The 25,212-nt window shown below is 41.1% G+C and overlaps 1 long non-coding RNA gene across 2 annotated transcripts in view; it reads left to right on the plus strand.

The window, feature by feature from the left end:
* The first annotated feature begins 52 nt into the window (after nt 1-52).
* LOC115948367 overlaps nt 53-25,212 on the plus strand; it is a 33,254-nt gene continuing 8,094 nt past the window's right edge. The window contains exons 1-4 of one of the 2 annotated variants that reach the window (XR_004082185.1): nt 53-315; nt 19,627-19,687; nt 21,038-21,098; nt 24,437-24,561. This is a non-coding gene — a long non-coding RNA (uncharacterized LOC115948367). Of the gene's footprint in view, nt 316-19,626; nt 19,688-21,037; nt 21,099-24,436; nt 24,562-25,212 lie in introns of those variants that run through there. The other variant, XR_004082184.1, reaches the window with a different exon arrangement.

Here is a 25,212-nt window from a genome sequence, read left to right on the forward strand (position 1 = left end):
AAGGCGTCGATCGCTCGGCATCACTTAAGCTGAAAAAGACGCCGAGGTCATCGAGTCTAATCTGTGACCGAACACCATGTCAACTAGAACATGGCACTACGTCCAGTCCTTCGTTAAACACCTCCAAGGATCGTGACTACTACTCTGGGCAGCCCCATTCCAAACTTTAATCACCCCTTCTGTGAAAGCGTTCCTCCTGATGTCCTCCCCTGGCACAGCTTGAGGCCGTTTCCTCTTGTCGTGTCCCTGGCTGCCTGGAAGAAGAGACCGACTCCGAGCTGGCTACACCTTCCTTTCAGGAAGTTGTGGAGAGTGGTAAGGTCTCTCTCCCCTGAGCCTCCTTTTCTCCAGGCTAAACGTCCCCAGCTCCCTCAGCTGCTCTTCGGAAAACTTGGGCTCCAAACCTTTCCTCAGTTATGTTTTCCTTCCCTGGGTTCCCTCCAGAACCCCAGAGTCTTTCCTGCTCAGAGCTGAAAGCAGGACTTGAGGCACAGTCTCAGCAGTACCCAGTGATGGTCAGGGGGATGGCCACTGTCCTGGTCCTCTTGGCCACACTATTGCTGGTACAAGCCAGGACATCATTGTCCTTTTTGACCAGCTGGGCACACTACTGCCTCACGTTCTATCATTTGTCAAGCACCCCAGGTCCTTTTCTGCCAGGCAGCTTCCTATCCACTCCTCCCCCAGCCTGTAGTGCTGCAAGGTTCAGGGCAGCAGACACAGGCCAGAGGCTTTGCCATCCCTTGAGGGCCCCAGGGTCCTCCTCCCCTTTGGGTCCCACAGAGCACCTGAGGCAGCGAGGACAGAGGGAGAAAGCTTGCCACTCACCTGGCATCAGAAGATGGGATTCAGGTACCAGGCCTGCTGTGGATGCTGGTTGTGCCGTTCCTCTGTGTGGTACAGCCTCAGCGCTGGCTGTTGTGCTGTTAAAAGGTGGTCAGCCCCTGTCCCTGTGAAAGCTGGATGTGTGGGTTTGTGAATTCGCTGAGCCATATCTTAAGGAAACTACCCTACTTGACCAGGAGCCACTTTAGCAGTCCATCTTGCACAACCTGAGCTGGGATCAAGGCCCCTTCACAGTTACACTCCCCTACTCACACCATAACACCAGATTTCTGCACCATCTCCACCCCAGGTTTCCCAGAGCAGAGTTTCAGAAGTCCACATCCCCTGGGTGCAGGGGACAGATGTCTGGTCCCCTGACTGGAGAGTAGAGCGGGAAGCTGGGTGATGCCAGGCAAGGTCTGGTGACATACTTGTGGCTCTGTGCAGTTCAAGTGAGCTGCATCTATGTCCTGCTCCTTGCCCAAGGGCAAGAGGTGCCCCTGGAGATACCAGATAGAGACAGCTGTGTTTCATGTAACTGCAAGGAATTGTGTTCCTCTGGTTATGTCCTGTGTAGGGTGGACTTCCCTGAGCTAACTCTTTTTCTGGGCTATATTGTTAAAGAAAAGTGTAGCCTCAATCAAATGGATTACAGTCACAGGACAATTCTTGAATATCCTGTAAGTCTGATAGATTTCACTCCTAAGAATACAGGAGTATCTAGAAGTTTGCTTTTCTGTTCCCCCACAAACTACAGGAACAGGACAAGTCACCATGATCAAAGTACTTTGGGGAGTAGTTGTTTGAAAAAAAAATGAATTTTAGTCTTAACATAAGGGTCAAAAATAAATTTTAGACATAACAGCAGATTCAGAAATTATTATGTTTGCATCAGTTATTATGAGAAAAGGAAGTGAGAATATTTATCAATATATCTATTTTAGATATGCTTATATGAGAACATACATATAAACATATGAGAATATACTAATATATTCAATATTTCCAATGTATTGGAATATATGTTATATATGTTAGTAATCAAAATTTTATATGTATAAAAATCTAAAAATTAATGATTTTTGAGTCCTTTGAAAGAACTTTTCTTTAGAGGTCAGATTGTGAAAAATGACATACAGTTTCATCCCTTAGCACACATGTTTCTTGTTACAAGTTAAATATACAACGTAATTTAAAAATACTATAAGGGTTCTCCTGTAATTGCTCTGAACACTATAAAAATAGAAAGAAGTGTGTTTTGCCAGTAATCTAGACTTTGCTGCCATTGAAGAATGCTTTTAAATTAGCTTTCAACTGCAATTCACAAAGCCAATAGAAATTTTGATAGATTGTTATAATAGAAAAAGAAAATAAATCCTTTGTGATAGGGCCTGTGAGCTGGTTGCTAACACAAGCAGGGAACAACAGAAAGGAAGAAAACTTTGATCATTCCCTTCCTGGGAGGCAAGCAGTGAAGGGGAAACAGAGATAAAGATAATGTGAGGGAAAACACTTCTAGGAAGTAAACTTGGGTTTTGGGAGTACTATTCCTACTTCACCTGTCATACTTTTAGTGACTTTTTGTTTGTTTTTGGTTTGGAGGTTTTGTTCATTTGTGGGTTTGTTTATTATTTATTAATTTCAGCTTGCTTCTCTGATTGGTTATGTCTGTAGCTTTTCTTTTTCTCATTAATTTAAACTGTATTCTTCCTGACCTATGTCAAATTCATGTTTCTTGCAACTTCAGGGAAGTCCGTGGAGTTGTACTCTCTATAACTTAGGTGTGTGTGATTGTGTTGAACACGTGTTGTTTCCAGCTGCCTTTTTTATACAGACATATAAACTGGATGATGGTCTTGTTTACTTTAAAGAGGTATATAGTGTGATTTAATTAGATAGAACTTCGAGGAAGAACAGATATCTGTATGCACAGATCCAGTTATAGCATGAGGGCCTGGGTGCATGATATTTTGTCTGCTCAACATACAAATATGAGTAGACAGATGTAATTAGCCAAACTGATCTGTTTTAAACAAACTATATTTATCTGGTTTTAGCAACACCATATTTTACTAAAAATTACTTGTCTTTGATGTTATTCTATCAAGTTTAAAGAAAATAACGCCCGCTGTATTTTTCTCTTATTGATATTGTTGTTGTCCATATTACTAACACTTGCTTACAAACCAAAACCAAATTACCTGGTTTTGTGTTTTGGAGTTGTAATTGTACTTCCATGGTTTTGAGTGTTTATGACATAAATTAATATTTGGCAGCTAAAAGGTCTTCTAAGCTGCTCTCTCTTCAATGAGGACCTATTATCCATTTTATGTAGCTCCTATTTACTCAGAATAATTGGATACATTGTTGTTTTTCAGGTAATTCTTCTACTAAAACTCCAGTTCTTTGTAATATATTATGTTTATGTAACTAGATACATTATATTTCTGAGAATACTATACAGTACCACTTCTAGTAGGAACTTCTTTGTTTAGTTTCCTGGGAAAAAAAAACCCTAAGAGATTTCTTAACAGGGTAGTCATTGACTAGGTCATTTGACTTCCTCCAGCCTGACGACACAAGACTTTCAACTAGAGACTGTAGCTCAAGAAATAACAGTCCTTATTAAACCTTGCAATTCACTGCAATTTTACTACCATCTCCTCAGCTGTTGTGGTGCAACTAAACTGCAAAGTCACTCCACAAGCTGCATTTAAAAAGGTAACTTCCTCCACCTTTTTTGGTTTTAGGATTAGTACAGTAGTGTAGAAGAGCAGACATCTGGAAAGAGCAGCCATGGACGTCCATGGTCCTACCCCTCTCAGGTTTACTGTGCACTGTACAGGCTGGCAGCTCCTGGTAGGGTATGGCTACTCTGCCAAATTGCTCACTGCGCTGAGTCAGAAATAAAGCTGCATCTTTGACTCTGCTGATCACTTCTGGAGAGAAGCAAAAATAGATGCTTTCTCTGCCTAAACAGTTCCTTTAAGGGAAATACTCAAAGTGACAACTACATATTGTGATGTGTTAAAATATATGTGCTCTTGCCATAGTCATGCAGTAAGTTACCATTGAAGAATTTAGCTACACTGTTTAACTATAAAGTCTGTAATAACCTCACATGAGGAAAATGTACCATTTGAGACCATGTTTAATCTCCTGATTTCAATGCAGAATCATTCTTAAGATCACAGTAAACCTAAATAGCATTTATTGGCAAATGGCAACAAATTAATATATGTCTGCCTCTGGGAATGTACTAACTAAATTACCAGTGCTGGAAACAACATAGCTAACCTGTTAACTATAGCCTGTTCAAATTAGTCCAGAGCTGGCAAGATCCTTAGATGCTTTAGAAGGTGGCAAAAGATCAGGTGAGAACAACAAAAGGCTTTGGCAGAGTTTGAGTTTCAAGAGCCTTGAAATAGTGTGTAATATTTAAGAATGGCAGAAATTGAAAGATATTATGACTGTGTTTGTTGGTATAAAATTTTAGGTTGTTCCTAGACCTTAAAGGAAAATGCTGATGCAAAATGTAGCAAATTTGGGATCTAAAATTATGCTCCAAAATCAGTATTTGTGCATAGAACTGACAGAAGCTGTAAAATCTGGAACATACAGCCTCTACCCCCAGTGAGGTAAATACATTTTGTTTTTAAAATAAATATTTGGCATTGGCCAGTTCAGACAAAACCCAGAAGATCACCCCAAATCCATGTTTAGGCTCAAAAGTAGCCATTTGAATCATAGAGCAGAGGATCAGGAGACAAAAGACAGGCATAGAGCAAGAGGAGTACTTGCTGTTTCAGCTCTCAGGATAACCATTTTTCAATGCTGATAAGACAGTACCACACACTTCCTGTTGTATCTGATTGTTTTGAGACACCCTTTGTCCTTGAGACAAAAAAAATTAAAAATTTAATAGGAGCCCATGCAGTGAGTATGGCAGCAAAGATCTAATCTTAGTCCTTTTCATTGGCCTGCTCCCAGGATCCAGTAGTATGAATCTTGGGTATGTATGTAATGCATATCTAGTGGATACCATCGCTAATGAGGTGGTATGTTTTGAGGGTGCATCAAAAATTTTGGTATGTTCTCCCTCTAATTCACAATACATGCTTGGAGATGGTCAGGGAATATTATATATCTTGTTTCCCATTGCATTTTTTAATGCTGAATTGAGTTACTCACTGCCACCATTTACAAACCTATTAAATGTTACAGATGTGACAGACCAGAGCATTTAAGGACTGTTATTAAGGAGGGCTTCCAGAGGCAGAAGTTACCAACCTATTTGTGAGGACAAGTGGGGCTCTTCTAGGAAGGCAAGTGTCTTTTCATCATGGAAAGGTCAGGTAGCAGCAAGAAAAGGCTGTTTCCCAAAGGAAGGTTTGAGGAGAGCAGCCACAAGGCAGGCCAGGTAGTGACCTTGGCAATACGGTGCTGTCCTCTGGCACCAGAGGCAGGTGAATCCAAACAATGATTCAGGCACATAGGGCAAGTGCACCTATGATGTAGCTAAGCAGAGACTGACGGCACAGACATGAGGTTAAATGGAGACTCCAGTCAGAAGGTGTAGATGTAGGCTCTGGGAGAGGCTTGTCTGGGCAACCAAAAGCTATTTGTCATCAAGGTTTCTGACAGGGTCATACTGGGTGTGGACTGTCCTGTTGACTCTGTTTATTTCAAAGGGAGAAAGAAGATAGGATATCAGGATGAAGAGAAGCCAGAAGAAAGTTTTTCATCTTCTCTACTGGTGAAGGGCTGTTTGGAAGAAAACTAATGGTCAGAGTTTCCTTTGAGCAGAATGTTTGTTGGAAAAGCAGACATTGCTTTAGGATGAAGAAATATTCCTACTTTTTTTCCCCTGATGGGACACAGAGTAGTGATATCATCTTCCATTGAAAGAGATTCCTCCCCCAAGCCTTCTGGATAACATCAAAACACTCTGTCTCATGTTTTTCTCACTCCGTTTTTTCCCCAGATGGAAATGGCTTGTTTGCTTTACTTGCTTTGTGTTTTAACAGCACTTACAGTTATGATGTAGCTAATGTAGCTAATGAGAATATCTTCAGGATGTAACAATTTTGGTAATGAAACTGTGAATGTTGGAGATCATTTGGCCTAGGGTTTCTTAGCTGACTTGGTTGTTGTCTGAAGAGAAACATCTATTTTGCCTATTTTAAGCATCTGCTTTTTAGGACGCAGACTAATTTATTGTGCTTACATCTTGACATTCTGTGACATGGATTTCTGGTACAGCTTGTCTTCTGTAAAACTCTATAAGTTTTTTCAATTTTTCTTCAACTGAGGCTACTGCTGTGCCTGATAATGGAGAAAGGATCACATCTTTTCTGTAAAGAAGCCTTTGTACTTCATTGTGTGAACAGCACCACAGGTTTGTTGCCCCCTTCATGTGCCTTCCTGCTACATCTTGACATAACACCTGTGTAATAAATTTGTTAGCACCTCCAGGTGCCTTTCTTCTACAGCTTAGCATAACAATACCCTCCAGTGGTAAACTTTGTTTGTTTGTTGCATATTTGGAAGTGTCAGGGAAACGGCAGAGCTTCCTAGATGGCCAATTAGCTGATAACTGTTATAGTGGAATATCATTATCACACAGCACAGGTTTTTTCTCCCTGAAGAATTTTCTTGACATTCTTCCAGTGTTTATAGTAGCAAGTTTCATAATGGACCAAATTTCCTATCAGTGCATGACTCTAACAATTGAAACAGATCTTTATTTTTACATATCTAGTATACTTATATTATTTTTTTCTTTCCAAATATTCAAATAATCTGGTTTTGGTAGGTAACTGACAATTTAAATTTTCTTAGTATTCATATTGTCCCTTTCAGACTCTGATTAATTTGAAAGAGTATCATGTTCATGACTTGTTATTTCCATACATCTGTCATTAATTAGTTGTCCCTTAGGATGCTCCAGTGTGATTTTAGAGTTCATTCCCACATTATACTTAGCAAATTACTATTTCTAGTTCTATAGGCTTTGTTTCACAGATACAGAAGCACTATCTCATATGAACTTTGTAAATAGCTGTGTGTACCAGCATACACATGACTGGGTGAGGAGTTTAAGCCAGGGAAACAGCTGTTATATGTTTAATTTCTGGTCATCTGGAATAAGGATCGTTTGCAACTGCACAGTGTTACTTGTATGTATTTTTTGACTATAGTTAACAATTCTGTTCCACAACTCTTTGGAATTACTTGGTACCAAAGAATTCACAGAGTTGCAGAGTTTGAATTTAAGTTTGTTCATGTGTTTTGGTCATATGTGGTCACAAACAGGTCAGGGCATATGGGTAATTTCTGAAGATGAATCTTCTACTTTCAGTCCTGTGGATCTAAGTAATACGTAGTTTCTAAACTAAGCCATTTATGCCAAAATTTCTTAGGCTGTAGCATAGTGTCTGTTTGTGTCTTCTATCAGGTCATGGTCTAAATGGCTAGAAAAATGCTGAAGGACTGAGACCAAATCTGGTAATTTTGGTCTTGGTCTTATGCCTCCTTCATTGGAAGAGCTTTTAATTGCTGCTGGTAACAGTGTGTACTGTAGACTTAAACCTAGGCTTTCTTTCATACACCAAATTGTTCATAGACTCTTCTGAATGATCTTTTGATAAACCCTGTCCTTTCTGCTCAGGAAGCCATACATATTCCAGCCAGATTTACAAGGCTACATCTGCCTATGTGAAGTTGTATTTCCAGTCATAGTTCTTTTCTGCTTTTTTAACTAACTGTTAGGTGAAAAAGAAATTACAAAATGAACATGAGAAGTGGAGTTCTTTTGCCTTTTAGGCTGAACTGGAAAATAATACGAAAAAGGTGCCCTTAGTTTTATTTAAGAAGACTGCTTCTGCCAGCTCAAATTAGTCCCATTTTACAAACACTTGACCTAGTAACACTAACAAAAAGGTGATAATCTAGCAGAAGATGAAGTGAGTGTGGGGAATAGGAGCTGACTAATAGAGATTTGGCACAGCTTTTAGGAGAATGCTTTTCCACTCTCTTTTTTCTTTCTTAGTGACTCATTTTTCTCATATAGTTCTAAGGAATGACTAATCAACTTTGTGTATGACTGTACTTGAACACAGGTGGGGAAGATGCTCATTTGGGGAAGTTGGGTAATGCTATCAAAAGGTGATGAACATCTGTCAAAATCATAATTTATAAGAGTTACAACAGCTCTAGTAATGACTGCATTGTTATTCTGCTCTTTCATGTATCCAGCCTCTTGCTTCTCTTTGGGTTGCCCATTCTTCAGGGCAGGGCTAGTCACACACTCTGTGTTTGCCCAGCAAGTGGCCCACAGGACTCAGTCTTTAGCATATTCCAGATGAGCAACAAGAGAGAATAGAATAGAATAGAATAGAATAGAATAGAATAGAATAGAATAGAATAGAATAGAATAGAATAGAATAGAATTGAATCGAATCGAATCCTTGGAAGGAACCTACAAAGATCATCCTGTCCAACTGCCTGGCCCCTTCAAAGCTAACCAAAAGTTAAAGCATTTTGCTAAGGGCATTTTCCAAATGCCTCTTACTTGGGGAATCAACCACCTCTTTGGGAAGCCTGTGCCGGTGTTTGACTGGATAAGACAGACTAATGAAACAATCCACCATCCTCCCAGGCTTTTACTTTTGCTCCTTCCAGAGAATCACAGACACAGAATAACACACAGAATGACTAGTTTGGAAGAGACCTTCAAGATCATAGAGTCCAACCCAGCTCTAACTCCTTAACTAGACCATGGCACTGGGTGCCACATCCAGTCTTTTTTTAAACACATCCAGGGATGGTGACTCCACCACCTCCCTGGGCAGACCATTCCAGTACTTTATCACTCTTTCTGTGAAAAACGTTTTCCTAATATCCAACCTATATTTCCCTTGGCGCAGCTTGAAACTGTGTCCTCTGGTTCTGTCATCCTGGTGAAAGAGACCAACCCCCACCTGACTACAACCACCTTTCAGAAGTTGTAGAGAGTGATAAGGTCACCCCTGAGTCTCCTTTTCTCCAGGCTAAACACCCCCAGCTCCCTCAGTCGTTCCTCACAGGGCTTGTGTTCCAAGCCCCTCACCAGCCTTGTTGCTCTCCTCTGGACACGCTCAAGTGACTCAACGTCCTTCCCAAACTGAGGGCCCAGAACTGGACACAGCACTCCAGGTGTGGCCTCACCAGTGCTGAGAGGGGGAGAACGACCTCCCTGTTCCTGCTGGGCACTCTATTCCTGATACAGGCCAGGATGCCCTTGGCCTTCTTGGCCTCCATGTTCAGCCAGCTGTTGACCAGTACCCCCAGGTCCCTTTCTGCCTGGGCACTGTCCAGCCACACCATCCCCAGCCTGTAGTGCTACAGGGGGTTATTGTGGCCAAAATGCAGGACTGGGCACTTGGACTGATTAAACTTCATCTGGTTAGACTCTGCCCATCCATCCAACCATTCCAGGTCTCTGCAGAGCCCTCCTACCTTCCAACAGATCAACACACGCTCTCAGCTTGGTGTCATCTGTAAATTTACTAATGAAAGATTCAATCCCCTCATCCATGTCATCAATAATAATACTGAACAGAACCGGCCCCAGCACAGACCCCTGAGGGACACCCCTGGTGAGCAGCCACCAGCTGGATGCAGCACCGTTCACCATCACCCTCTGGGCCTGGCCATCCAGCCAGTTCCTAACCCAGCAAGGAGTGCTCCTGTCCAAGCCATGGGCTGCCAGCTTTTCCAGGAGTGTGCTGTGGGAGATGATGTCAAAGGCCTTGCTGAAGTCCAAATAAACAACATCCACAGCCTTTCCTGCATCCACCAGGTGGATGAAAAGGAGACCAGGCTGGTCAAACATGACCTACCCCTCCTAAACCCACACTGGCTGGGTCTGATACCGTGGCCATCCTGTAAATGATGTGTGATGACACTCAATATAAACTGCTCCATTACCTTACCAGGTAAGGCTTACTTAGCCTGGCCTTACTGAGGTCAGGCTAACTGGCCTGTAATTACCAAGATCCTCCTTCCCACCCTTGTTGTGAATGGGAGTCACACTGGCCAGCTTCCAGTCACCTGGAGCCTCACCAGTGAGCCAGGACTGTTGGTAAGTGATGGAGAGTGGCTTCACAAGCTCATCTGCCAGCTCTCTCATCACCCTGGGATGGATCCCATCTGAGCCCATAGATTTATGAACATCAGTGGCTCAGCAGTTCTCTGACTGCCTCGACCTGGATAACAGGGGGACCATTCTGTTCCCTGACACCATCTACCAGCCCAGGAGGACAGCTGTCTTGGGAACAAGCTGTCTTCCCACTAAAGACTGAGGCAAAGAAGGCATTAAGCACTTCCACCTTCCACCTTCTCGTCATCTGCACTTACTAGGTTCCCTCCCACATCCAGTAGAGAACAAAGGTTGGTCTTACCCTTTCTTTTGCTATTAATATTGTAAAAACATTTTTTATTTTCATTTACCAAAGTTGCCAAATTAAGTTCAAACTGAGTTTAGCCTCTCTAATTTTTTTCCTACATGCCCTAGAAAACCCCTTAAATACTTCCTGAGGGACCTGACCCTCCTTCCAAAGATGATACATCCTCTTTTTGTTCCTAAATTCCTTCAAAACCTCATTGCCCATCCAGACTGGATGTTTGCCTCATCGACTCGTCTTTCAGCACACAGGGACAATCTGTTCCTCTGCCCTCAGGATCTCTGTTTTGAAGCACACCCACCTTTCCTGGACTCCCTTGTTTTTAAGAGCTGCTTCCCAAGGAACTCTCTAAGTCTCCTGAATAGGCCAAAGTCTGCCCTCCAGAAGTCTAATGTAAAAGTCTTATTGGTGTTCCTCCTCATTTCACCAAATATCGAGACCTGTGTAATTTCATGATCACTCTGCCCCAAGCAGCCTCCAAGCACCACATCTCCCACCAGCTCATCTCTATTTGCAAACAGCAGATCTAACATAGTCCCTCCCCTGGTGGGCTCACTCACCAGCTGTGACAGAAGTTATCCTCTACACACTCTAAGAACTTCCTGGACTGACTCTGTTCTGCTGATTAAGTTCCCAGCAGATGTCTGGTAGGTTAAAGTCACCTACAAGAAAAAGGGCTGGTGATCCTGACACATTCTCCATCTGCTTATAGAATAAGTTGTCCACCTCTTCCTCCTGGTTGGGTGGATGATAACAGACTCCCAATAGGATATCAGCTTTGTTGGCCTTCCCTTAATTCTGACCACGTTTCTGTGATGGTGACTACATCACAGCTTTGCTGTTGCACCATGGCCTCCAGCTCTTCTTGTTTTTTATGCTGTGTGCATTGGCATACATGCACCTCAGCTGGGCTACTGATTTCAGCCTTAACTCAGGCTTGCCACCCTTGGGCCTGCTTCCAGACAGCCCAGTTGCATCCCCTTCCCCCTTCAAACGTAGTTTAAAGCCCTCACAAGTTCCCCCAGTTCATAAGCTAAAATTCTTCTACACTTAACAGAGAGATGGAGCCCATTTGGTTCCAACAGGCCAGGTGCTGAAAAAGTTGCCCCATGATCAAAGAACCCAAAATTCTGCTGATGACACCTACCCTTAAACCACTTGTTGACAGTGTGGGCTCTCCTATTCCTTTCACTCTTTTTCTCTTGCACAAAAGGAACTGACCAGAGCACTACCTACGCTCCTGCCCTATCAGCTATTTGCCCCAGTGCCCTAAAGTCCCTTTTAATTGCCCTGATACTCCTCTTTTCAGTGTCATCACTGCCAGCCTGGAGTATCAGCAGTGGGTAATAATTAGAGGGCTGAATCAGCCCAGGGAGTCTCTCAGTAATATTCTGTACCCAGGCCCCTGGGAGGCAGCAGACCTCTCTGTGAGGTGGGTCCAGTTGACATATGGGGCACTCTGTTCCCCTCAGAAGTGTAAGGGAGGCTCTCTGGGCAGATAATTTTCTTCTGGCTGACCCTCTAGGTCCAGAGTCTCATAGCTATTCTGAAGTGGACCTGGGTAGGTCATGGGGGTCGGGAGGAATTTTTATTACCTCTCCAAATGGGCACCCATTTCCACTCCTCTTCATCCTCCAGTGTCGTCCTATTGCTCCTCAGAAGTGTCTGACAAGTGAGAAACTTTGTCAACACAGTCTCTTTATATGTTTCTTGTAGCATTTTTTTGTGTTCCTCCTTTTGGACAGAATAATAATACCTGGTAATATTTATTCCCTATTTTTTTCAAGTACAAAAATCCTTTGACCATAGTGCTTTACAGTCTGAAGGAATAAAAAAATGTAGTATTTGGCTATAAATAGAACTTAAATTTATATCATGCATTGGATGGCAGTCATTTTAATCTGACTTATGGTAAGGGCAGTACTTTAAGAACCAGAGGCTAATTCTGCAAGTCTTTTGTACTGAGATCCAAGGACTTAATTCAGGCTCTATGAGATACTGGATCAAAGTTGCAAAGAGTTAATATCTGTGTGGGTACACTGGGCTAAATCCTTAAGTGTGTTTCTATTTCTACTTCTGTTTTCAAACTGTGTTTTCAGAACTTGTAGAATATAAGATGTGATCAGTTGTATCAATAACAGTGATTTTTTAGAAGGCTTGAAGGAGTATTGTGTCAGAAAGGAGTTAATTAATTAACTTTTTCTTGTATTATTATTGTAAAAGTGACCAGGAAGTACTTGGCAGCAGTGGGCAGGGAAGGTGGCTAAAACCAAGGTAGCATAGTTGTAAACTCTGAGAGACAGAGAGAAATGGTTTATCTTACTTTCTCATGCTCATGAGGGTATACCTGAAAATGTCTTTTGAAAAACTCCTGCCAGCGGGCGTTATATTAAAGAAACTACTTAAGAGCTTTTTTAACAATAATACTGTTTTGAAGAATATTAAATACTAATACATAAGGTTTTGAGAGAATCCTTACGGTTGTGACTTACTCAGTTCATATTTGTGAATATTTTAAAATTTAAATCCTGTAAGTCCACATATTCAGACCTTTGTGCATGCAAGAATAGTCTTAGATATGTTCAGGGTAAATCTTGCATACCTGGAGCAGATTCATTATTTATCTGAAGTCTGTTGTTTCTTGTTACCTTGCCATTTGTTTAAATCTCCAGGAGATTTACGTGCACACATACTCACAACAAACATGCAAACAAACAAACCCCGTTAAAAAGTTAATATTTTCAAATACTGCACACTTAGGATCAGGCCCAGTTTTCCGAGTGTTCAGTCAGTATTACAGAACCTAGTGGGACCTCCAGCACATGTTACACAAACAAGACTGAACATGTAGCTGACCTGTTTCTTTACCTATGAAACTGTGTCCTTCCGAGATGATTAGTGTCACACTGGTCTGTGCTTCACCTCACTCTAGAAGACATCAGAACAAAGTCAGACCTTATCTGTAGTAAGCACCCTTGTTAATTCCTGCTAGCACAACCTTGAGTAAGAACAAAAGCCAGAGTGTGCCAAATTGCTACTTTTTTTGTCTAACTCTTGCTAAGTTCCCAGAAGGGAGCTGGACCAGTCTCAGTGGTTCCTTGTGACAGAGCACTATAGATGGGCATATCTGTCTTTGCCAGAGGCATGTACAAAGAAATTTTTCGGGTGCTCCCAACACTAATACTATGCTGGAGTTCTTTAAAAGAGTTCATAAGGATGCTGTGAATAAAACTATTTCAGGTCAGTTATCTGTATGAAAAGTGATAGGACATTCAAATCTCCTGCTGCTTTGGCAGAGCTGCTCTACATTGACCTCCAGTGTGACACTGAGGGCATGGTCAGACATTCATTCTTGCTCTACAAAAGTCACACTTATTGAAGGATGGAAGAGAGGCAACTTCTGTTTCACATCTGTCTTCCAGCCATTCCTTTTCCTCTCCATCCAATATAAAGCTGCATGTCTGCATCTCATAAGCAAAGAGATGGTAAGAGAAGAGAGAAACTGAGCTTTCATCTGGGTGGCAGATCCTTCTGTAGGTTCAAAGCCTAAGCTGGGTTCCCAGGCACAAGCTTTAAATGTGGTAGCATTTGGGGTCAGAAATTGTTGAGAGTATGATGGCAATGGGGAAGAAACCTTATTCGACCTCAAAATGTTTAAATACACACTAAGCAAGGGAAATAATTTGTGAAGATCTGAAGTGTATTTCACGTACTCTAGTAACATATTCTGTCTTGAAAGATGCAAAACAATGAACCATGGACAGATATGGTGCATTACACTGCCTCCTTCACAAATTTCAGAATTACAAGAGAAATGTTATAGAAAATAATTTGTGAAATTGAAGAGTCTTATTCTGGTTACCGCAGAGGAGTATGCACACTTTAGGCTCTGAAGTATTTCTCAGGTATTTGGAGACATATTCAACCTCTAGCATGGTCTTTAACAGCACAGTGCATGTGGGCACTAGTAACATGCCAGTGTAAGCCTTGCTGCAGCTAATTTCTGTAAACACTTGTACAAGACAGCAGCAACAGTCCATAATTATTAGTAATGAATATTACTAATAATTAAGCATGTTTGAATGAACATATTATTTGAAGCTGTAAGCCTTCTTTTAAAACTAGGAAAACATGGTTTTAATGGTACTTAATTTTTGTTTAATATTTCTTTTTCCAAAGAGACACTATTTCTCAACCTTTGTTGAATACTCACTTTTCCCCAAGATTTAGGTCCTTCTCCTATGGACATATTAAAGCTGGTATGATCAATGATCACTTTAGAGTAGTCCTATCCTGTGCTAGCAATGTGGCTCATTTTCACAGCTGGCTGTCTTGAAAGTAGTGGGGGAAAGGTCAATCTTGTGGGGTTATCAATACAGATAGACAAAATATGGTAGAGGAATGTGCATAGAAATAATTGCCCAAGGTGACACAGCTGAGTTGGAGCTGAAACCCAGCAGTGTCCTTTGCACTGTCTTGCATGCCAGCTTTGCTTGGTCTCACTGAAATAGAGTCCCCATTTTTACCTGCTTTGAAATGTCTTTTCTGATGCATCCTTCATAAAGAAATGCATGGTTATAGCACAGCCCTACTTCTCTCTGCTGCTGACAGCATGACAAATGCTGAAATCCAGTCCTGTTTCCTATGGTGTTTTTCACCCCATAGAAATGCTTCTTTTGTTGCATTCCTTGCCCATCCTGTAGTCAAGATCCATAGATATGGAACACCGTAACTCTCATAGTTAGGCGAACACCAGCTAAATAGAGCTTCCTGAAGAAAATTACAAGGCCAGGAACTCTAGATGGCTCACAAGATGTTTAAAGAATGTATAATTTCTTCTGCATAAATGGCTACTCATAATCTGATGCTTTGGACTGCATTAAAATAAGATACATTTGTTAAGAGCCTGCATGGTTTAAAGCTGTACAAACAATTTTGGTAGAAACAAGAGCACCTCATTTTCAAAGGCACTGGGAAATGGAAACAGTGAGTTTTGGTTGGCACAGGTGGTCTGCCCCTGTCTGCAGTTAGCCTCAGCATATCAAATGATGGAAGAATGTAGCAGGAGTCTTTTTAATTAATCTTCATGTTTACGTTGGCCCTTTGGTTCTTTGTATGCTCGAGTATGTGAATGTACAAAGGGAAGGCTGCACCTTAGTTAATACATTATATAGTGAGATTTTTGTCAGCCTAGCCTTTATGCTAGTTGTACTCACCAGTAATTTATTACAGACTTATTAAAAACTTCACTTTGAAGAAGGTAATGACTCTATTTCAGCTTTTTGTTTTGGTTTTCTGTGGGCTTGGCTTTCTTGAAAACAATTTTAAGATCTGCATCAGTGAGATATCAAACAGAAATAAGAAATTACCCATGGACACTTGGCTTAGTCACAAATTTTTCTAGCCATCTGCATTTAGTTGTGCAGATGTTACAGTCAGTGTTCCCCATATATCAACTTATTTTGAGATATTACTATGAAGGTTATAGCATAGCTATTCCTTCTATGTTTTCCCCTTAGTTTTCTGTATATTACATACATAAGCTAAAGCATGCAGAATCCACAAAGTGAACACAGAGCATTGTCCTCACCATTGCTGCAGTGTGGAAACACAGTCAAAATAGAAATAGCTCAACCATGAGATTTCCTGTTACTTTGGTATGCTCAACACTGAAAAGCTTTTGCTGCCATGAATGACGTAGATTAGGGAATCTTCCAGAGTGCTGATGCCTATAGCTGAGCACAGCTGTACTGGCAAAAAAATTAAATAATCCTTTTGACACTATACAAAATTAGGTAACAGAGACTAAAAAAAGGTTTATCATAGAAATTAATTTCTTGCAAGAAAGAGAAGAAGCTTGCTTTTAGTTGCACCACTCCTGATCTGAATTGCTCTTACACAGAGAAACACTGCATACTGCTTTATAAAAAACTTTTCAGCAACGGTCCCATTTCACCTGCTTTGTCTTCTCACTGTGATATCACAATAAAATTCCACAGAGCTGTTGACATAAGACTGTTAAAAAAAATCCGTTGATTCCTGTTCAATATCACAAAATATGTGCTGGAAAAGAACAAGTTAACTGTTTCTGAAGAACACATGTTCACTAGCAGAAAATGGTGGAAGAGATCTGTAAGCTTACCGTATCAATCACCTGAGGAGAAGGGAAATGCACTGTTATAAAAAGGTCGGAGCCAGATTATTTGCTTTCTTAGACAATTTTTAGCATCTCATTGTGAGTGGAGGGAAGGGAACTTTGGTTCTTAGAAAAAGCAATTCAGCTTCCAGTGAGCTGTAAGGAAGAACGCAGCACTAAAAGAAGTTTAGGGTCATTCTAATGGTTTTCACTTCCCTTTCTGAAGTGAAAGCAATGAAGTCAGTATGGCTTTGCTGAAAAGCAGATCACAACTGACAAATATGGTGGCCTTCTACCATGGAGTTGCAGCAGTTATGGGTGAAGGAAGCGTGATTTACATCTATCTTGGACTTGTGCAAAGCATTTTATGCTCTTCCACATGACATCCTTGTCTCTAAGCTGGAGTTGATGCATGTAACACTTGGTGGATAAGGAATTGGCTGGATGGTTGCATTCAAAGAGTTGTGATCACTGGCCCAGTGTCCGTGTGGAGACCAGTGATGAGTTGTGTAGGACAGCCACTAATGTCTTTGTTGGTGACAAAGCCAGTGCACCCTCAGCAAGTTTGCTGGTGATACTGGGCTGTGTGGCACAGTCAATGTGCTGCAGAGAAAGGGATGCCATCCAGAGGGACCTGGACAGGCTTAAGAGAGGGGCCTATGCAAATGTCAAAAACTTCAACAGAGACAAGTGCAAGGTGCTGCACCTGGGTTAGGGCAATACTAAGCACAAACACAGACTGGACCAAGAATGATCTGAAACCAGCCCTGAGGAGAAGGACTTGGGGTAGATGAAAGCTGGATATGACACAGCAATGCTGGGTGCTGGCAGCACCGTGAGCCAATGTGTGCTGGCAGTCTGTAAACCCAACCATATCCTGGGCTGCATCCAAATCAGCATGGCAAGCTCTGCTCTGTGGGACTCCTCCCTGGCATGCTGCACCCATCTCTGGGTCCTCAGCATAAGGGCATTGGCCTGTTGGAATGAGTCCAGAGGAGAACCATGGCAATAAACAGGGGCTGGAGCACCTCTCTTACAAGGACAGACTGAGAGGGTTGGGGTTTTTCAACCTGGAGACAAGAAAGCTCCAGGGCACCTGCCAGTATGTAAAGGGCCTACAAAAAGACTGGAGAGAGACTTTTTACAAGGGCATGTAGTGACAGAATGGCTTCAAGTCTAAAGAGGGTAATCTTAGGTTAGATACTAGGAAGAAATTCTTTACTGTAAGAGTGGGAGGCACTGGATCAGAGAAACTGTGGATGCCACATCCCTGGAAGTGTTTTAATCCAGGTTGGATGGGGCTGTGAGCAATTTGATCTAGTGGAAATTGTTCCTGCCCACGGCAGAGGTGTTGTAACCAGATAGTGTTTAAGATCCCTTCAACCCAAAACATTCTATGATTCTATGTGTCTAGAAATACTAAGAAAACTCACGATCAGCTTGTTTGTGCGTATGAAACTGAAGTGTTCTGAAGGATTTACGTGTGAGTGTTTCAGTTTTCTGGGGTTCTTGTCAACAGCTTCTTTACACCCAAAGTGGGAAACAGAGGAGTTTGGACATGGCCAAACAGTTCAGACAGCTGAACTTCAGAATCAAAATCTCAATAAGAGATTATGCAAAACCTAAACTGTAGCTTAGGGAGGATGTGCAGAAACCTGAAGTGGAAGAGGTCACAGATGAGAGCCTGGAAATTGAGGCTGACTGAGGATTCAGGAGTGCAGTGCCTTACCAGCAAAGTGGTGAGTGGCTAACTGGGGCTGCTACCAGGTACTATCACAGGCTATAGCTGTCAAGTCCCAGCTGCCAGCTAGATCCCTATGGTCAGACCTTTGGGCCTGCACAGTGTCTCATGGGAATGACTGCACAGACCAAGGCAGCCTTCCCTTATAATAAAACCTACTGAAGCCAGTGGATACTGGTGCTCTTTGGTTTAATGAGAATTGATATCTTATAATCTTGTGGTGTCAGTTAGGTAACAAAGAAAACTGTTTCACCAGCTTTTTCTGGGCTTGGGATTTTGTTGTATTTTGTCCCCTTGTTTTAGATTAGTTTTAACACACATTATATCTGGTTGTAGACCGATTTTTTTCAACCCAATTACATACAGAAACCACAATTTTGTATCATCATTTTGTATAAGGTTTTGGTTTTATTTGAATAAGTTTAGTTACTAATATTTCTTTGAAGTTGTTTGAGTGAGTCTTGATTCTGTGTATTGGAATATGCTTATCTTATATTCCTCATGCTCCAATAAATATTTGTTAATCAAGAATACTTATAAACCTAAATCATTGCTCCAATCATTACCATCGCAGCTTTTTTCATTCACTGTATTTCACTGTGACTTATTATTAACTGACTTCCTTTGTAAAAAATAAATAATGTTGTTTATTTTTGACAGTTCTGCTGGTATTTGACATTATTTCACTGCGGTAGGGCTGTCCTTATGTTTATTCTAAAAAACAAGGTTTCTTAATTTGTTTTAAATGCCTCTTCTCCTGAATTTCTAATTGATATTTTTTCAAGTTGCTTGGCTTACATCCTTGTTTTGGAAAGTTTTATTTCTTTATTTTATTTTGTGTTTGCTTGTTTTGCTTGTGGGTTTGTTGCTTTGGGTTTTTAAAATTTTTCTGGTTTATTACTGTTTTTAAAATAATGTTCAGATAAGTGCTGCAGACAGCTTAGAACATATTCTAACAATTTTTCTTTGACCTGTTCATTAGAATACCACATAGATCAGAAGATAGTAGTTCTGATTGCTGGCATATTTCCTGTCTTTTCCCTTTGATCTATTAAAATAACATCTATAAGATGGCCTCTCTGGCAATTCTTTGTAAAGAAAGTGCCTTTTCCCAGAGAGGTTTCTGCGTGGATCAGAAGGCTGAAGCTGTTGGCCTTACCCAGTGGAAGTGTTCACAGCCTGAATTTTCCCTGGAACTGTGGATGAAAGAGTTGACAGCTGGGTGGATGCGTGGTAGCAGGAAACATTTGGCTGATCAAGCAATGCTTTGCCTATCATTAGGGAGAACTTTGGTATTAACAAGAACATCTCTTAGTTTAGAAACACCTACTCCTGGTGAACCATTGTTAACCTTCTGCAATGGTGCTGCATGGTGCATCCAATGGCTGTGGGTTTTTCACACGCAGCATTATGTGTCTGTGTGTGTGTGTGGAGGGGGAAGTTTTTCTTTGCAGTAACTTGTTCTCACTTTCTTCTAGGAAAAAAGGAAACTGGTACAGGCACAGTTTCCTTCTCTGCCAGATGCCCTACCTCACTGAGGTAATTACCTTTATTTGCTCAGCTTTGCATGCTCAGAATAAAATTAAGCTATTTGTTTAAGTGACAAATGTCAGGATAAATCCTATACTAGCCTGTACTTTGCTGAATGCAGTTACTAATTGAGTCACTGGTTGATTTACACAACAGTAGGATTACATAGGATGCCTTTTCATCATGGAGTATTGCTCCTAATTTTTATAGCATGAGCAAGAACAAGACATATGTTGACACATAAAAATAAGAAAGATCTAATACTCAGAATCTGCAGGAGTGCTACAAAGGAGTGATTCCACTTGGCAAAAAAGTGTGTTAGAGACAGACTAGTTTACTGATCCTGCAGCCTTCCTTGTGCACATATTTTTATTCGCATTCTCATTATTTCAAAGACCAAGTTTAAGACAAACACAAATACACATGTACATATATAATGCACAGCACCAAGCAAAAGTTTCTCTTTCTCCTCACTGAGTTTCATGGCTTGTTCAAGTTTGCAGTACACTAGCACTCAAGTTTGAGTTTCACTTTCAATAAGGAATTCTCAACAACATTCAGAACTGGATCTTAACAGGGCTGAATGATTTGGTAGCTAGCAAAGAGTCTTCTTTTTACGATGTTCCATTTGAAGCAGTATAAGCAACCGAAAACTCCAATAATCTAATAATTACTAATCACTAATCATTAAAAAAGAAGCCAAAACCTGGCATTTACCTGATCCGTGCTGTTTTATTTAGAGTAATAAGGCTTTGAAAAAATGTATCGACTGAACCAAGACATGCAGAATGAAAGTCTTAGCAGTGGCATCTTGAGAGGAAAGGTAGAAAGAACCTGCACTCTGCTATTTGCACAGCAAGTCTGGTATCATCAGTACAAATCTGCAGGAGTACAAGGAGACATGAGAAAAGCCAAAATGACAAAGACTGGGTTACTGTAGGAGCTAAGCCTCTAGCCACAAGTATTCTCATTCATAGTTGACTGACTTAGAATTGTTCTGAGTTACCACAAACATTTGTATTTAGCGAGTGACTCAGTATCGAGTGGTAAATTGTAAAGGAGTGATCTTCCCTCTGCTACTTAAGGATTTAAGAGCTACATGGGAAAATTCCAGCCCACTTGATGCTCATGACAACTTGTTCAGTCACAGACTAAAGCATAATCTTTATATGTCTGTTTTCACTGGATATTAATTCAAGTGACTGGCACACAAACAGAGACGGGCTGTAGCAGACAGATTGTGAAGTTGCTGAACAGTGCTATATTTATCTCAGTGTATTGCTTCAATATATGAGACCATGTTTCATGGTCCATAGAGATGCCGTACACAGACATGACCCGTGTATGATAATTTCCTAGGTCATCGTAGAGGCTGTGTGAGACAGGGCTGTGTCTGTCATTTAGGAAACATGCAGAAGTGGTAAGTAAATTAAGTTGACTGCCTGGACAAAAGATGCACTATTCCTGTAATTTATATTCCAAGCTGGGTAAGGACCAAAAGTTCCAGTGATATTCAGAAAGTGAAATGGAACATGGACTGTGAGCAGCTTTGCAGTAAAGGAGCTATGGTTAAGCTAAAACATTGCCTGCAGTCATTTGCATCCCTGTTGGAAAGAAGTCACATCAGCAAATGTGCAGCTACTGCAGTACAAGGCCCAGTATGCTGAAGGTAAACTGTGTGGGTTCAGTGGTTGCTCTGCAAGCAAGAAAGGAAAAGTCCCTGGCTCTTTACAGAAGACGTGAGGAAGGTAACTCCATATAGGAACTCCCTCAACAATCCAAGCTTAGGAAACAGAAATTACAGGGGTTAGTGAATATTTGAACAAGTTTGAAAACTGAGACAATTTATTTCTTATCAGAGAGAAATTATTGCAAGGAAGATTTTAAAATAAATAATCAGTGTTTGAATGCAGGTAACTGAGAACAGCTATTGGAAACATCCACCTTAAGGTGACAGCTGCCTTTACCCCTCAGCAATGTGTGTAGTTTGTTTTTACATAAACTCTCATGACCTATCGTTAGTGTTTCAGTAGAAACCAACCTATTTGTATACCTCTACAAGCAGTGCCTATTTTTTGCTTTCTCTTGCCCTTTTTACTTGCTCATTCAGGTGCTCATGGCAGAGATCCTAGATCCTGCTGCCACCTGAACATGTGGAGGTGCCCATGTCTCCGGCCAGAGACCCATGACGATGTGGCAACAAAGGGAGAGAATTCTTCCTACACTAAAAGCAAGGTTGATGAGAGTACATCTGTCTGGAGGCCAGTGGTTTAAATTAGATTGATTTGACTGATTCTGAGAGACTCCTCAACCCCTGTGTTTGTGAACACCTGCTGTAACAAATCTGCTGTAGACAAGACACCCAGTCAGTCATGGATGATGACCCCAATGGCAGGCATACTTGGAGCAAGTGGAAAAGCAGCTCTCCTGTCCAGAGGCCTCTTAAAGGGTTACTTCAGAGGCTCTTTTCTTTTCTGAAACACCACAATGAAATTGTCTGTGTGGGTTTTTTTAAAAAATGTGACAGTCGTGCTTTGATTCAATGCAAGAACTCTGTGGCAATAAATCTCTCCAACTACCAATAATGTTATTTTTCATCAGAAGGGCAGTGGTGTGGCAGACGGGAGCAATTTCCTTGTTAGTTTCCTCTTTTAGAAAAACCTTTCCTTTGGAACTTGCCTCATGGTAGTGATTGCTAAAAGAATCACAGTCTGCAGTGTCTTTGCTGCATTCTTTTTCAAAGTCCTTTCTTCAAGACACACCTTGAACCACTAAGCCTGTGTTAACCCTTTCTTCCACTGAAAATCCTTTAGCATCTGAATTACCTTTTCTCACCCTCAGCCTTTAGCAAAGTGCAAATAGACTAACTAATCCACATTAATTTCTATTAGCATACTTACCAAGGGTGAATAAACCTTATGGAAGTCCAAAAATAATGTGAAATTATACAAAGATAGTACATTTTCATCTTCTCCAGTGGGGCTAAACACATCTGCAGAGACGACTAACTGGGATTCAGCTACAAGTTTCTGTTCTGTAGCTCAGCTCTCAGGTGAAGCATTAGCTTTTTATTTACAGATCTTCATACAGTGTTATCTATAGTTGTATTTCAGGAGGACCATAGTCAATGAAACCTGAATGTGTTCTCAGTCAGGTTATGAATTCTCAGTCAGGTTTCAAAAACATTTGATAAATACAGCAGTATTTCTTCTATGTGACATTTTACAGATTATTTGCATTGTTCCTTCTTTTCCAGCCCATGGTTAAAACTGTGTGCTAACTGTAAAATACAAATTATTTTTCTAAAGGAGATGAGCTAAAGTTTTAAGGTGGCAATCAGGTAGGTATCTCTGGTTCTGATGCTGGAAATGCTGCACAGAAAATATTTTGTTTTCAGTATCTATGCTTAAGAGCTTGCAACTTACTATACCATCACTGCAGAAATAAACCACCTGTTAGCAAAAGAAACAACATGTAATATATAAAGTTTCTCTTTGGTTCTAGCTTTTAATTTGGCTTTGTCTTCTTTTAAGTAAATTATTCATAACATCTTCATTGTCAAACCTTTATTCTTCATAACACATATTCTAATTGTGGTTCTCACCCATACTTCAGCTCTATTAACCCCATGGTATGACTAATTAATTGAGTATTCTGTTACCTATCTTCTCTACTGCTGTGAAAGGTACACTGTTGTATTTTTGTTGTCAATTTCTAATAAATTAGAAGCTTTGATTTGCAAGTCATCAAAGAGAAAACCATACAGACAATCTTTAACGAACCAAATACTCACTTGCTCTCTGTGTTTAGGATGCATAGTAAGTGTCATTATAACTTGCTTTTCTAAATTTTAACACAAAAGTCAGATAGTCTTAATCCTTTGTCCAAGGAATGAGGGAGTTGTACCCTCCTCCTTGCATACGTGCCTGAAGACCAAGGATGTAGCAATTCTGACAGCATTACATTGACAGTTCATTTCAAGATATAAACAAAGGAGGTATTCTGTTGCTTTTTTAAAAGTAGACTCTAATTAGAAATGTTAGTGGAATGTTTTGAAGAGAGCTAGCCTTCCCTCACCGCTTCACTCCCTCACTTGGATTTTTTCTCCGACATAGCTGGCAGTTATGCTTTTGTATGAAGAGGCTGAGGAGCAGATGAGGTAAAGCAGGAAACTGGAATTCTTCCTAAGTATTAGAGCAATTTGCTACAGCAGTACACTTGTAAGAGTCACCCTTTCATAACAAGTAGGAGTGACACAAAGGATCTGCAATGTGAAGCTGAGATAAGGCTATATATTCTGTACCTGTACCAGAGGCTCCTGAGGACAGCAGTGGGAGAAGTTGTACTCCACCTGTTTCCATAAGTAAACAACCTTGCAGGTGATACAGGTTGCAGCAACCAGGATGGAATCAACTGTGGCCAAGTGCCAGCTTTGTTAATACAGCGTTTATTTCCAGAAATTTCTTGCTATACATTTAAATCAAAAGCATTCTGTTATGCAGCACATTTTTTACAGTCCATTTGTGTGGTGGAACTACAACATTGTTACAAATCAGCCTGAGAGAGTTGCACAGGAAATGGCAAACAGTAATGCTTTTTCAAAATGCAACCAAAGAATATCCTATATTTGAATTTAGGAAACCTGTATAAAGTTGTCAAATTTCTAAGTCTTATAGTAGCTTATCCTACTACAATTTCTATGAACCAAAAAATTCTGCCATATTGGTAAATTTTTTTTTCTTATTATCTTGAAAACAGAAACTCTCAGCTTTATGAGTATCTGTGAGATGCTTGAAACACTGGAAGAAAAGACACACTTAAATGCGAGCAGGATTAGACACGATGGATGTAGTCTTCAGCAACTTGTACAACTTGGACTCTCCTTATTTACTCTGTCTAAACAGAAAATCATCATCTTCATCACAGAATGATGGAATGTTGGAAAAGACTTTAAAACTAGTGTAGCACCCTGCCATGGCAAGGGTTGTGGCCCAGGCTCACTCCAGCAGCTCCCTCTTTTGTTGAGAACCCCAGAGCTGGATGCAGCACTGCAGGTGGGGTCGAGCAGAGCAGAGCAGAGGGGCAGAATCCCCTCTCTCACCCTGCTGCCCACGCTGCTTTGGATGCAGCCCAGGACACTTCATGCTCTCTAGGCTGAAATGCAAATTGTTGGGTCAAACTTCTCAGCCACCAACACCCCCAAGCCATTCTCCTCAGGGCTGCTCTCAATTCATTCTCTGCCCAGCCTGTGTTTGTCTCTGGGATTGCCCTGATCCAGGTGCAGCACCTAGCACTTGGCCTTGTTCAGCTTCATGAGGTTTGCATAAGCCCACCTGTCAAACCTGTCAAGGTCCTTCTGGAAGGCATCCCCCTCCTCCAGCTTGCTGGCTGCACCACGCAGCTTGGTGTCATTGGCAAACTTGCTGAGAGTGCGCTGGTTCCCACTCTGTGGCCCCAGCCAAGGAGGTTCAAAGACCACTGGTCCCAACACCAATCCCTGAGAAATGCCCTGCAATCTTTAAATAATCTTTGTA

This window comes from Geospiza fortis, unplaced genomic scaffold, assembly GCF_000277835.1.
Source record: "Geospiza fortis unplaced genomic scaffold, GeoFor_1.0 scaffold203, whole genome shotgun sequence".
NCBI classification, from domain to species: Eukaryota; Metazoa; Chordata; class Aves; order Passeriformes; family Thraupidae; genus Geospiza; species Geospiza fortis.